This window comes from Carcharodon carcharias, chromosome 31, assembly GCF_017639515.1.
Source record: "Carcharodon carcharias isolate sCarCar2 chromosome 31, sCarCar2.pri, whole genome shotgun sequence".
NCBI classification, from domain to species: domain Eukaryota; kingdom Metazoa; phylum Chordata; class Chondrichthyes; order Lamniformes; family Lamnidae; genus Carcharodon; species Carcharodon carcharias.
In genome coordinates, this window is record NC_054497.1 from 3,454,104 (window position 1) to 3,466,791 (window position 12,688).

The 12,688-nt window shown below is 44.5% G+C and overlaps 1 long non-coding RNA gene across 1 annotated transcript; it reads right to left on the bottom strand.

Annotated features, from left to right (window-relative positions):
* Nucleotides 1-7,461: 7,461 nt before the first annotated feature.
* On the bottom strand, nucleotides 7,462-12,139 carry LOC121271555. The gene is made up of 3 exons (XR_005941738.1): nucleotides 11,056-12,139; nucleotides 8,535-8,724; nucleotides 7,462-7,835 (listed from the first exon to the last, which is right to left on the bottom strand). It is a non-coding gene; the product is annotated as an uncharacterized LOC121271555 (long non-coding RNA).
* Between the last annotated feature and the right edge of the window lie 549 nt (nucleotides 12,140-12,688).

Here is a 12,688-nt window from a genome sequence, read left to right on the forward strand (position 1 = left end):
CACCCACTCCCACCACCCTCACTGTGTCTCTCTCTCTCTCGTTTTCTCTCTTTCCTTTGTTTCTTTAACATTGTTCATATCTACTCTCTTGCTCTCTCTCTCTCTCTCTCTTTCTTGTTCTAACTTTTAAAAGGAAAAAAAAATGGCAAACTGCTCCTTACTGGCCAGAAACAAGAGCGTTTCTGTTTCAGTTTCTCCCTTTTATGATGACTCGTGCATTTCTAGGCCTCTCCAAGCCTTGGCAGCCACTCTGAAGTCTCTTGTGTTTGGGATTGGCTTCAAGGAACAGTCTAGAAGCTGGAATTTGGGATCATGCCGATTGCCATTCTGGAGATGCTGGAACAGGGGAAAGGTTAGATGTGGCCTGGCATTTGTAATGCGAGTGGAATGAATTTTTCCCAGTTCAAAAACCTCTGGAATGAATCAAGAGGAGAAGGCCATTCAGCCCTTTGAACCTGTTCTGCCATTCATTTAGATCATGGCTGAAAATCATTTTACTGGTTCCATGTTTCTTAATACCTTTGCCAAACAAATAAAAAAAACCATGATTCAGTTTTGAAATATTCTTTCAGCTTCTAAGGGGAGAGTTCCAGGTTTCCACTAGCCTTTGACAAAGCTCCTGATTTTACCCCTGAACAGACCAGCTCTAATTTTAAGGGTCTGGTTCCTTAACTAGACTCCCATACGCACCCTCATCAGAGGAAATAGTTTCTTATCTGTCATATTAAATCCTTTAATCATCTTAAATAATATCTCAATTAAATCGCCCCTTAATCTTCTATGCTTAAGTGGCTGCAATGGCAGTCCGTCTTGTCCCTTTATAACCAAGGCTAGATCTAGGGGAAACAGTTTAAAAATAAGGGGTCTCCCATTTAAGGTGGAGACAAAGAGAATTTTTTTCTCTCAGAAGTTAGTTAGCCTGTGGATTTCTCTTCCCCAGAAATCAGTGGAGGCTGGGTCATCGAATATTTTTAAGGCTAAGTTATATTCTTGATTGACAAGTGAGTCAAAGGGTATAGAGAGGTAGGAAGGAAAGTAGAGTTGTAGAGCAAACTGCATCACCTGGATCTAGCTTCTCTTATAAAGGGGGAAACATTCTGTAGTGACAGGGCTTGCAGCTCCTTAATTAATTCACTCCTTAATCTTCTACATTTAAGGTGTGTGAGGCCACAATCAGGTCAGCCATGATCTTATCAAATGGCAGAGCAGGCCCTAAGGGCTGAACGGCCTAATCAATTGGTATGTTCATCTGTAACCTGCCCTTATTTAACTCTTTTAGCTCTGGTATCATATCTGGTGAATCTGCATCGTACCCGCTCCAAGATTAATATATCCTTTGATGCAGTCCGGTGCCCAGAACTGAACACCATACCCCCAGAGCTGGTCTAAGCAGTTTCGTATAATTGTAGCACAGCTTCCACCTCTGTGTTTTAGTCCGCTTGAAATGAAGGCTAGCATTCCATTAGCCTTTTTGAGTTGTTTTTTTTTTGTACCTGTCCACTAGCTTTTAGACATTTCTGTACATAAGCCCTAAATTTCTCTCTTCCTCTGCAGTTCCTAGCTTCACACCATATAGGAGATACCCTTGTCTGTCTTTATAGAACCAAAGTGGATGATCTCACACTTCCTCACACTAAACTCCAATAACCTCAGCTTCGCCCACTCATTAATGTGCCAGTGCACTTACTACCCACCCACACTATAATGTACCACATAATTTGTTGTCATTAGCAATCTTGACTATCCAGCTCTCTCCTGTCATCTAAATCATTGATAAATATAGTGAAAACCCTACGATCCCGAGTGTAGTTGCTTCAGAAATCCATTCATCACTTGCTGCCCAATTTTGTACATATTCCAATATCCCTGTTGTCCCTAACCATCTCCCTACCCAATTCATTAAGTAGCTTCCCATTTCATCTGCATTCATTTCTGCTGATACCTTCTGGAGATGGGGTTGCCAACCCTCCAGGATTGGCCTGGAGTCTCCAGGAATTGAAGATCGATCTCCAGGACACTGCTGTGACAGCAATCCTGGAGGAAAATCATCAGGATATTTTAAAAAAAGACTCTTTTTTTGCTATTTTCTTTCAACTTTCCTCTTTGCCAGATATAAAAATATTGAAAATGGGTGTTCGGCTGACAGTGAACCATCATCCAACTGGGTAATGAATCTTTCTGCTTTTCAATTGGAGTAGGAAGGCAGTGCGTCACAAGGATGGATGTGTTGGCTGACTAATGGCTGGAGCGTGGGGGCAATTCATGTGATGAACGCTCCAGCAGTATATTTAATCACAGTTGGCAACCCTATCTTGTGTGGGAGCTTGCTGTGTGCAAGTTACTTGTCACGTTTCCTACGCTACACTTCAAAGGAAAGGTACTCTGGAAGTGCTTTGGATGTCCTGATGTTGTGATGTTGTGACATAAATAACTCTTTTTGTTTCAGTCCAGAGTGAGAGAGAAACTCTAAATGGAGAGTTTAGAACTGGACCAGCCTGATCTTGTACAAAGAAAAAATTATTGCTTCAGTTTTTGAAGGGAGTGAAGTGGAACAGAGACTACTTCTATTAAAAGAACCCTTTCACCCATTCTTCCCAACCAATCCCAGAATGCTATTGTCTAACTTTAATCTCATTGTTGGAACATCACCTCCCTGTACGCGATTAGCACTGATTAACTCCCTCGCAGTGAAGCCTCCTATCTAGACCTTGATATTCACTATTTGCAGATCACCTAAACGGACTCAGCAGAAGTAGACGCCCTGTTTTTTTTTGGAAAACAAAGTTAATATATGGCGATTATTTCTGGTAGTTTTGATTTGAAGGACCAACTCTGCTGCCAAACTTTCTTTCAATGGTACCTGGCATTGAGCCAGGAGCCTTTTCAAAGAGTGAAAATCGTGGAATTAAAAAGAGCAACACAACAGGACAATGTGGCATTGTCCCACACTGGTGCCGTGAGATGGATTCCAGCTATTATTGGTTCATTTTTTTTTTAGCCATAGGAACTTAAGCAACAGGGAGCAGGAAGTGAAAAGGGTGAGATTTCAGTCCAACGTTATCTGGGAGGGGGAGAAAGAGAGCCCTAATGAACGGCTGTTTGTTCCAGAAAGGGAGAGAGAGAGGAGAGAGAGAGGAGAGAGAGAGAGATAGCTGGACAGCTGTTTGTGTTCACAAGTGCTGCCTCTTTAGCCCCGTCATTGTTAATGGGGCTTTTTTATTGCGACAAGTTAGGCCCTCCGACCTCAGAAGAAATTTAGGTGGTTCACCTCACGGCCAAGGGTGAAGATTGTAGGGGAAACAGAAAATAATATTAGTCGGTGGGGGGTTTGGCTTGATAACCTCAAGCTTTGGGTTGATGCAAACCCTTTGCCAATTGCTTGCCAGAGGTATCAGCAAGCGAAGCGATGTGTGTGTGTGTGTGTGCGTGTGTGTATATATATATATATATATATATATATATATATATTTATGTTAAAAGGCACATAGCTGTTTCAGTAGTTAAGGATGAGCTGGAAGGCCTGTGTTGTTATTCAAAGATGCTGCGCAGGGAAAAATTTTTAGTTGTTGGTTAAGGAGCCGATCTCCTGGTGGATTGTGGTAGAGGCAGGTTGAATCAAGGCATCCAAGAAGGAATTGGGTTACTATCTTAAAAGGAAAAATGGGTTATGGGGAGAAGGCAGGGGAGTGCCACAAACAGAGAGGTTGCAGAGCTCTGAGAGGAAGAGGGATCTGGGTGTCCTAGTGCATGAATTGCAAAAGGTTAGTATGGAGGTACAGCAGGTAAGTAGGAAAACTAATAGGATGTTACTGTTTGTTGTGAGGGGAATAGAATATACAAGTAGGGAGGTTAAGCTTCAGTTATACATTACATTAGTGAGACCACATCTAGAGTACTGTATACAGTACTGATCTCCTTATTTAAGGAAGGATATAAATGCCTTGGAAGTAATTCAGAGAAGGTTTGCTAAAGTAATATCTGGATTGGGTGGGTTGTCTTACAAGGAAAGGTTGGACAAGCTAGGCTTGTATCCGTTGGAGTTTAAAAGTGTAAGAGGCAACTTGATTGAAACAAATAAGGTCTTGAGGGGGTCTTAACAGGGTGGATGTGGAGAGGATGTTTCCACTTGTGGGAGAATCTAGATCTAGGGCCACTGTTTAAAAATAAGGGGCCGTCCATTTAGGACAGAGATGAGGTGAAATCTTTTCTTTCAGAGGGTTACGAGTCTTTGGAACTCTCTTCCTCAAAAGGAGGTAGAAGTAGAGTCTAAATATTTTTAAGGCAGAGGGAGATAGTTTCTTGATAAACAAGGGAGTGAAAGGTTCTTGGGGGTAGGCAGGAATGTGGGGCTGAGGTTACAGTTAGATCAGGCATGAGGGGCCGAGTGGCCTATTCCTGCTCTTAGTTCGTATGTTCCTAGTTGTTTGTGAGCCTGCCAAAAGTGTCTCCGTGTTTGCGCCCCTCCCTCTCCTCACTGCAATGGAATTTTTCAGCCAACGTGAAAACAATTTTGGGATGGCTGGGGGCAGAAGGTGGTGTTCACTGATGGTGTTCAATCACGAGCATGCAGATGAACAAGCATCCACAGAGCGGTTCTGGGATTCTACAAAAAGAGTTGGTAAATAAGGTCACCTGGGAGCCAATAACTTCTGTACAGGCCCCATTTTGTTTTCGAATGGGCAAGACACCAACCTTGGAATCCGTTACAACTCACATTGGCTTTGTGAGTCAGCTTTGACTCAGTCGGTAGCACGCTCAACCTTGAATCATCATGTTCTGGGTTCAAGCCCCACGCCAGGGTTAACTAAGATTAAGGCTGCTGCAGTACTGAGGGAGTGCTGCACTGTCAGAGGTGCTGCCTTTTGGATGAGATGTTAGCCCGGGGCCCTGTCTGCTCGGGCTGGTGTGGAAGATTCTGTGGCACCATTTTGAACAGGAGCAGGGGAGTTATTCATAATAGTATCACCCTGAGCCTGAAGGGAGCCACATGTGATTAAAGTTTCCACTTTTATTGGGAGTATTATTAATTTACTGGCTTATCCCATGTATCACATCCTCGCTTTCATTACCTCCAGGCTTGGCCACTCTCCCAGGTGGGCCTCCCATTATCCATCCTCCATGAACTTGAGGCCACCCAAAACTCTGCCACCCGTGTCCTAACATGCACCAAGACCTGTTCACATCAGCCCTATGCTTGCCAGCCACATTGGCGCCTGGACTGACAATGTCTCAATTTTAAGATTCTCACCCTCGTGTTCAAATCTCCCCTCCCCATCCCTGCAACATCCTCCAACCTCTCAAAACTCCGAAAACTTCAGGTTTCTCCGACCCGAGCCTGTTGTGCAAAGCTCTCCCCTCCCCCATCCCTCCCATTTCCTTTTTAAAGTGTCGTCACTTGCTATGCAACAGCAAACTATGCACGGGAAGATCCCATGAGCAGCGTTATGATAAATGACCAGGTAACCTGTGTTGGTGGCATTGGTTGAGGTGTAACTGTTACTCAGGATATTAGGAAAGCTTAATGCACTTTTTAGGATGGTGCATCTTCTAGATCCACGAGAAATAATACAGGAATTTGGCTTTACCATCGTGTCTGAAAGACAACATATGCTATACAGGAGTGTCAAGCTTCAATTATGTGCTTAAATCTCTGGTGTGGCGCTTGAGGTCACACTTCGGATTCAAAGGAATTGTTGCGTCAACGTGAGGTGATTTTGCTTTGCAAGTCATCAAATTGTACAGCACAGAAGGAGGACATTCAGCCCATCGAGCCTGTGCCAGCTCATTGAAAGAGCTATTCAATTAGTATCACACCTCGTATTCTTTGCCCATAGCCATTAGCACCTGTGCCTTGAGATGCCTAGGCCTTAACCTGTGGAGTTCCTTCCCTAAACCTCCCTGGATCTCCCTCAACCTTTAAGGTGTTCCTCAAAGTTTTTGGTCACCTATCCTACTATCTTCTTCTGTGGCTTGGTGTCAATTTTTCTTTGGTGACATCCAGGACAAAGTAGCCCGTGTGATTGGCACCCCGTCCACAAACATTCACTCCCTCCACCATCGCTGCACGGTAGCAGCAGTGTGTACCCTCTACAAGATGCACTGCAGGAATTCACCAAGGCTCCTTAGACAGCACCTTCCAACCCATGACCACTACCATCTAGAAGGACAAGGGCAGCAGACACATGGGAACACCACCACCTGGAAGTTCCCCTCCAAGACACTCACCATCCTGACTTGGAAATATATCACTGTTCCTTCACTGTCGCTGGGTCAAAATCCTGGAACTCCCTCCCTAACTGCACTGTGGGTGTACCTACACCACGTGGACTGCAATCGTTCAAAAAGGCCTTCAGTTTAAGAAGGCAGCTCACCACCATCTTTGCAAGGGCAATTAGGGATGGGCAATAAATGCTGGTCTAGCCAGCGATGACCACATCCCATGAACAAAATATTAAAAAGCTCCTGCAGTGCCTTGTTATGTTTTATTACGGTAATTTCAAGTTTTCATAGACATATAAGCCAATTTCCATTTGAAAGTTACTACTGAATCTGCTTTCACGATCCTTTCCAGCAGCGTATACAAGACCATAAAAAATAGACCATAAAAACACTTGTAAAAGCCAAGTGGGGAGCAGAGCTAAAAGGAAGCTCACTCACTCGCTTTTTTTGTTCCAGAATCTCCACAGCTTGTTTACATTAGCCTCAGCACAAACCACAAACTTATTCTCATCAAAGTTACCCTTGTCGTGTGAATGAATTGTCATTGATCTTCCCTATATATATATATATTTTTTAAATGCATACTTTGAAATGTCTGGTCAACTGGTGAGCAACATAATTGCAATCCCGTAAATTCCGCCAGGGACCTCTGAACTTCGGAATGTCAAAGGTGAGAAGACTGACCTTTGACTTTGCTTGAACTTATAGATGAAAATACCGTTGGGTTCCTATGATATGAAAAGAAATCCAACACTGTATGTTCAAAACTTTATTATTTTGCTTTTTTTAAAAAAATGGATTTTATGATGAACTGAAAAAAGATGGCTGCTACAAATCACATGAGGACAGGATTGGCCCTTTGTTCTGGGAGCTACCACCAAGAGTTACAAGTACAAAAGAATTTCTCACTCAACCTGTGGAATTTCATACCTCATTGTCCAGGCCCCTTGTAATCAACGAAGGCAGAGGAAGTGCAGATGAACTGGTTCCCCAATGTTCCGATGCGGCAGATGATGTATGCTAGGCAGATCAAATCCAAGAGGGAAACTTGATGCTGCTATCACAACGGTTTTTCAATTTGTATCATTTCAAGATGCATGCCCTGAGTTCAGTAATAATAAGTCCACCAAGACTTTAGAGATTTTTTAGAAAACTAAATTAAACATTTATGAACAAAAAAAAAGATTTTAAGCACATACATAGGTCTATAATAACTCTTAAATACTAAATATTAAATAAATTACTATAATAACTCTTAAAACTCCTAATTAATCTGGTTTCCAGTTACACCCCTATTAAGGCAACAGTTAAAAGAAAATAGATTTTGAACAGATGCCAGCAAGTTACCACAATACCCTAGACAGTTGAATCAAAGTGGCTTTTCCCAGTTTCGGTTTCTGTATATAGCAGGTTTAATGCATAAATATTGGAGGCTTTTCATACTTCTCCTAGATCTTACAATGCCTTCTGGCACACAGCTTCATTCTCCTTTATGCATGGAGCATGTGCTTGAAGGACCTTGTCACCTACTCCCGCTCCCTTTCCTTGATGTGGTTCCGTGTCAAGTTCTGTCTGATAAGCTTCCTGTGAAGTGCCTGGGGGAGATTTCACGGTACCTTAAAAATGCAAAAATGTTGTTACATTAGTCGCCACGAAGCACTGGGCTTTTACAAACCTTTCACTTTATTCCGGTTTGCCAAAGGATGTGCCGGCAAAGTAAAAGTTGCTGTCTAGACGTGAAGAGGGGTAGAAAGATCAACACGGGGCAATGCGCCTGTGGGAGAGATGGGCCTCAGGGCGAGGCGGCTCAGTGTTAGGAGTTTGCCAAATTAACAACATGCTGGGTTGGATTTTACACCCCCCCCACCCCCGCAAACCTAATCCCCACTGGGCGTGTTTTTGGTGGCGGGGGACAAATAAGATATATCGGATTATATAAGTGCGGTTAGTAAGCCGCCCACTAGTGCCTGCCCTTAGGCCCTTTGCTGTCCAATTGAGTGGTAACTAAGGGCCTCAATCCCGCCCATTTCCATGAAACATGGACGGTGGCTGGCAGGCCAGAGTTCAGAGGCCATTTTTGAAATGGCTTCTTTGAAAAGGTGGGAGGGAAGGCAGGGAGTGAGGGGGGGTGCGATGGCGGGAGTGGGGGTGTGGAAAAACTCATCAATCAGGGGTGCCCCGTGCGCATCGGGGGCAGCACCCACCCAGGTGTCACTCCGCCCTTTGTTCCTCCCCCACCCGCCCCCCCAAAACCGGCCCCACGTCCCCTCCCTAAGGCTGTCTGTTCCCTCCCGCCCTAAAAGCCCTGGGCCTACCTGGGTCCGGTTGCCGTGAATTTCTTCCGTGGGCCTGCTCGCACAGGTCTGGCTAGAGCTGCCATTCAATCAGATGGGCCGGCTTTTCTCGAGGGTGGGACTTACTGTCCACCGAGGTGGGAGGGGGGTGCAGTCAGGGCAAGCAGTCCGCTCACCGCTGGTGAAATCCAGCCCCCTGTTTGCAGAAAACCTTAAAATGGGAGGTTACAAACATAAAACAGGGTGCGAGAATTATGTTACCGGCCTAGAATTCAACGAGAAGGTCCTGACATAAAAGCCAGGATTCATAAAGCGGAAGTTTATGCAGCATTTGAAGATATGGAGACTCCCTGACTAAGATTAAATTATAATCATTAATTTCATGTTTTAAAATTATTCTCGCTCTGCAACGGCACCCCCCCCACCACCCACACACACCCCACCTCCGCACCCCCCCCACCACTTTTACTCTTCTGAAAATTCATAAACTTCATTGTGGGTAGAGTCCTATGAATCCCAGCAGCTTCCCACAGTAGCCAACCCTCAGGCATGAAACAGTGAGCGTCAGTAGCCTATTTGACCATGGGAGGCTTCGCAATCCGTCCCATTCACTCAGTTTAGTGGCTGAGGAATAAAGAGACCTAACTTGTTCACCTCAATCTGTTCAAAATGCGTCATTAATTTAAAGGCCTATTTGTTACAGTCGAGGTCCAGACAACTGACTATGATACACAAACACACGGTATATGGAAAAATGCTTTTATTGATACAGTATACAAAATAAATGCATTGAGGTACATTAATCTTACAAGGCAATAAATACGTGGAATTTTAAGAGACATGGTCATATAATATATAAAAACATACATCTTTTAATATCTACAAACAAGTCATATAGGAAAGAAAAAAACTGAAATAATTTATACAATAAATAATAAAATCAGTTCTCACAGCAGCTCTCCCAAAATCACCAGAGTCCACAGCTTGTTCTTATTACCATGGGAGTTCTCAAAGTTACCTAGCTGGGCCTATACTAGCCATAAGAGACTACTCCCACTGTGCTTCCCCAAAGCAGGAAGGCATGAGTGTTAGTCAGTGTCAAGGTTAAAATACATTTTGCACACGGCTTCGGTGACTAAATACCATGTGCCTTTTAAAAGTATCTCACGCTGTATTAAAAAAGTTTACTCTCTCCCATTTAAGAGGTCTTCTTTTTCCCTCCATTTTTTTTCTTGGTTCATGCCACTTTCTCTGTCATTTGATCATCCCCAGTTTCTGCTCAACTGTTGATGGGTGCGATAAGGAAGGGGAAAGCGAGAGAGGCTGAGATGTTCGCCACTATCCAGGAGGAAAAGAAAAGTAAAACTTGGAAATTAAGGGGGCCTGAAAAACCTGCCTGAACTGGTCTTGGGCACCTCAAAGTGGAGCTACAGTATTATTGGTGCCAGTACCGCTGATTTTTAATGGGATTTGAAAATTTTGAACTGTTTGGTTTCCACGAAAGACACTCTTCATTCCAAAGCTTGAGCCGATTTGCTCACTGCATCCTCCTGCTAAGCAGGACAGCAATGCAAGTCTTCGCCCCTCCCCCTGTTCTCCACCACACCTGCCCCACCCCTCATATTGGTGTACAGAATAGGTGGGGGGTGGGGGGGGGAGGAAATCTTCTCAGCTGAGCTTTCAAACTGGACACAATCCTGGGATAAGTTACTGGGGTGTCGTTAATCAGTCAAATCACCAAATCCTGATTTCAAATCACCGATTCCTGATTGCATACTGATTTCAAATCACTGATTCCTGATTCCATACTGATTTCAAATCACTGATTCCTGATTCCATACTGATTTCAAATCACTTGATTCCTGATTTCATACTCTTTAGCAGTCCAGCAGGGGGCCTATGGAGATGCTCTCTGTGCAATCCAAAACTGCAAGGCTTAGAAAAATATATCCCTAAAGCCCTAACGCATATCCACTGGAGGTTAATGCCCAGGAAACAAAATTGTTCCAACTGAATCCAACATGTCTCAACTTTATAGCACAGTCTTCAGGCATGTCTCTGGACACCTCAGATTGAGGCCTGCAGGTGTACTTGTGAAGTGGGCCCCACAATCATACAAAGAAAAAAGCACACGGCAGGACGTTACTGGAAACCACAGATCTGACCACATTTTATAGGAAGTGGGTGAAATTTTAAAATAGCCTGGGCCTCTGGGGTCCCATTGGTAGAGCATTACAGAGCGACAAGATTCTGTTTTATTTTTGCCAACAGTTTCTTCTCGTGTTAAGTTTCCAGTATCAGGTGAGCTTCCAGGGGAACTGTCAAGCGGGTTAAACATCGCCCCCCTTCCCCCACCCAGCCTCCCACACCCCCTCCCCCACCCAGCCTCCTACACCCCCCCACCCTGCCTCCCACAACCCCCTCCCCCACCCAGCCTCCCACACCCCCCCACCCTGCCTCCCACAACCCCCTCCCCCACCCAGCCTCCCACACCCCCCCACCCAAACAAAGAAGAGAAATAAAAATCAGAGGATAGGCCTACCTGAAGTGACGTACACAAAAGGTTTTAAGGGCAGATTGTTAGGGCCGTGCTGATGCTGAGAAACCAGCCTGGTCTACATGTGGAGAGACAAACCATGAAATTGGAATTTGCCCTTTATCAAGGGCAATTGGGGATGGGCAATACATTGTGGGCTAGACACATCCCATAAGCAAATGCAAAAAACACGTACAGTCATCCAATATGAAAGGACATCCATTTCAGAGACACTCCCAAATAATCCCAAGTGTCAAGGGCCTCATGGTAGTAAAGTAAGGCTGAATTGTGAAAACTTGTTCCGATTGACTGCTAACTTCATTAAGGAGGTTATATCAATATTCGCGCTATAAAAGCGCCAGTCAGTGTCTGTTGCGCTATCCGCATGCACTCCCCTCTCATTCAGCAGCAGGATGGGTGGATAAAGATCGAGGGGAGTGAAGAGTCTGTGAAGCAGCAAGCATGATGTCTGTGTGATCACCTCTGCCTTTTGCACTCCCAGCCTGAGATATTACCCAACTTAAGAGTGTATGTACACTGCACCCAACACTAAACAATCCTCAACTGGACCTGTTGTGTGAAGTATTAGAGTCATGACAGAATGAAACTAATAGTAAGCAGGTCATAAAAATGCCCAGCTCTTGGTTACCCTCCTCCACCATGAGCAAACCCACCCCACACACGTATGCACATACCCAATGCATAGCTCAAGCCGCTGCCTTAATCAGCATGCTTATCTCCCAAGTGGAAAGGAAATGTGCTAAAAGACGTGGCAAGATTGTGGCACGAATGTTGTCAGCCTTGTAAAAAGTGCAGGAGAGAGGTTAAGGGATCAACGAGATTGCTGTGGAGGGGAATTGGCCTCTGGTGTCCCCATGGCTTTGAGCATCAATGCAAGGAGACACAGTGCAGCAACTGGCCAAGGGTTCTTCCACAATACCTCAAAAACTACCAACTCCACCACCTTGAAGAACAAGAGCAGCAAGCACATGGGAACACCACCAACTCCAAGATACCCCTTCAGCCACTCACCATCCTGACTTGGAAATATATCGCCGCACCTTCACTGTCGCTAGGTCAAAATCCTTAAACTTCCTCCATAACAGCACTGTGGGTGTACCTACACCACATGGACTGCAGCAGTTCAAGGAGGCAGCTCACCACCACCTTCTCAAGGGCAACTAGGGATGGGCAATAAATGCTGGCCTATCCAGCAAAGCCCACATCCCACAAATAAACAAAAAAAAACCTCTCTAACTTCTTAGAAAATGTTACAAATTCTAGTGTGGTGACCAGAACTGGATGCATTACTCTAGTTGGGGCCTAACCAGAACTTTATAAAGGTTCAGCATAACTTCCAGGCATTTTACAGACAATATCCCCATTAATGAAGCCCAAGATCTTATACACTTTGCTAACCACTGTCTCAATATGTCCTGTCACCTTTAAAGGTCTATGCACATGAACTCCATATTTGCATGTGCACATTTATAATTCATTTTTCTTCAATTTCTTTTGCACTTTGCAGTCATTCCCCCATGTTCCTGTGCATCATCCCCATGCACCCCGCCCCCCCTTCCTCCTAAACCCAGGGCCAGCGAAGCTACATTTGGTCTCAACTTACTTTGTCTGGAGATCA